Genomic DNA, 2,916 nt, shown 5'->3' on the forward strand with positions numbered 1-2,916 from the left:
AGAAAAAAAAAATATATATATATATATATATATATATATATATATATATATATATAAAGTTGTTATTTATATTATTAATATCAATATTTTTAATCTTTCTTTAAAGAAAATATTGCATTATCAGAAAATATCAACTAAGTAGATATGTGGCAAAAGAAATACAAGTGTCGATTTACAAGGAATTATCCAACACAAATGGAGATATTTAAAGAAATATGAAAGAGTGGAACGAAAGATTGAGCGAATATGGAAAATGAAGTTGAAAAATATTGTAGCATGATAGCCACCAAAATGGAAAACAAGCATAAGAAAAGTTAAATGAAAAACCTTTGCCAAATATTGGTATACATTTGACCTAAAATTTTAATTGTGTCAAAATTATCAACTACAAAATGGAAAAAATGGAAGAAAATGATGATTTTCTTCTTCAAAGAATTGCTATGAATTTCACGAGAAATCAGTTGATATAGCAGTGTAGAGAGGGTCATAAACAAAACAATCGATATATTTCTTTATGTTCTTCTTGTACTACTTTTTTAAGTATTTCATGTTGAAAATTATTCTAGATCCTGCTTTTAATAGAATTGTTGAATTATTTTTATTGAATATTTCTTCTATTTTCTTAATTAATGGAGAAGAATATTTTCATTAACAATACTATTTCTATTATGGAGTAATTTTCTGTTGTGTTGGAAGTTGACGGATCTTGATATTTCCATATAATAGTAGTTATTATATCTAAATTTTATGTGTGTGAACTTAAGCTATAGATTTCATTTTTATTTATTTTATACTTAAATGTTATTTTATTTATTAACATATATCCATTGATTACTACGTATTAACATATTACTAATTTTGTAATTGAGAGAGGCGGAAGAAGTAATATTGTTAATTGGAGTATTGGTATATTGCTAATATAGTAGAGACATCTATCTATTTTATGCTATAATTAATCTACACTTATTTGTAATAGAAAGAGGCGAATAGTGTAATAATTAGTTATAAAAAGTAAGTTAATCTAAAGAGACTTACTTAGAAAAATATCTTTTAGTTCAAGTACACATTTCTCGTTCTAAAATATTACTATTTTGGCAATTAAATAGTATAACCGAGTGGAGTGCATTTGATTGTTTAATTTCAGTAATAATATATAAATATAATCATGAGAGATAATTATAATTTATGAGAAATATAAATTTAGGAATAAATAATTTACTTTATATAGAAATATTAAGTGAAGTCAAGATCCCCAACATCTTTTAATATATTGTGAAAACTAACATATTTTCTCTATTTTTTGTGTTATTGATTAATTGATTCACCCTTCAACTATTTTTGATTTTCTTAAATAGAATTTAAAACAAGAAACATCTGTAGAATAGACAAACTAATCTTTGTGGGTTCGACATATTTTTATACTATTATTTGACACACTGCGCGTTAAAGATACATACATTCAATGACTCGACAAATTTTTGGCGCCACTGCTAGGGATTGGCAAAAATCTACTACAAATTAATTGTTTTTACAACTAATTTAAGGGTTTTTTTAAAAAAAAAACTAAAATCATTTTTCTAAAATTTCAGGAAGTATATGACCCGTTCTTCTTTAGGAAAATTGGTTACGTACAATTGCGAAATTGAAAAATCACTGCGGTTCTTATGAAAAGAATAGGCCTCTCAATCTCGAATCTCTTCACAAGAAGAAATGGAGAACAACGAGCTTAATAATAATACCAATGCACTTCCACCACATCAAGTGGAAGAACAGCTTGATGAGGTAGCACCACAATGTGATAGGATTCTTAGAGATTATATATGACGTGATCACTTTGAAGGAGAATCAAGTGTGCGGAGGCCACCAATAGCAGCAAATAACTTTGAGATCCGCACAGGCTTAATTCAGACCATCAAAAATTCATGTCAATTTACAGGTGATGTAGTTGAAGATCCTCACACTCACCTGATTGATTTTCTTGGGCTAGTTGTGTAACGACCTGTTTAGTCGTTTGGAGCAGCAGAGTTTATTTCTGGAAATCACTGTCTGGGTCGAAGGATCCCACGACGGACCGTCATGGGCACGACAGACCGTCGAGGGGGTCTCGTTCCAAAACACTTAGAATTTAGAAATTTGGGTACTGAGATCGACTCTCTGAACTTCGCAACGAAATGGCAGTCGGACCGTCGCAGACATGACGGGCCGTCACAGACTCTTTAATGAATTGAGTCTCTGAACTTTGTTACGGAAGCAGCAGGACGGACCGTCGCAGGCACGACGGGCCGTCACAGGCTGCGTAACCCTGACTGGGTCGGATTTCTGTTAAATGTTTTAAGGGGCGTTTTAGACTATTCATACTTATAATTATAAAGTTAGTGGATTAATGTTAATAATTCAATTACTTTAGGGTTATAGGAGATAACATTGAAATAATTAGTGGGTTATTTTTATCATCTTTTATACTTAATTATATGACAATTAGGGTAAAAGAAAAAGGGTTTTGAATAAGAAAAATAGAAAGAACAAAGAGAGGGAGAAACGAGCGATCAAGAGAGAGAGAAAACGAAGAAGAACGCAGCTTTAGGAAAGTAGATTGCTTGATCACAATTCTTCGGTGGAGGTAGGTTATGGTTTATGCTATTTCATAGTAAACTCTTAATAGCGAATGATATGTATTGGGTAGTATTGTAAAGTCTCCTATATGCTTAATTGTTTCTCTGCATGATGTGATTATAAATATAATTGTGATGAACTAGCATGATGAGGCTGTTGAATCTTAAACCCTAAAAACTTCTTTGTTAACGATGATGCCTTGGTATAAAAGAAGGCTTGATGAACTAAAAGATTGAGGGTAATGGATCGGGTGTCATGAACCGACACGTAGTAGTAGGGGATCGGAGTGTCACGTTCCGACAC

The sequence above is a fragment of the Solanum pennellii genome, chromosome 8, assembly GCF_001406875.1.
Source record: "Solanum pennellii chromosome 8, SPENNV200".
In the NCBI taxonomy this organism is placed as follows: domain Eukaryota; kingdom Viridiplantae; phylum Streptophyta; class Magnoliopsida; order Solanales; family Solanaceae; genus Solanum; species Solanum pennellii.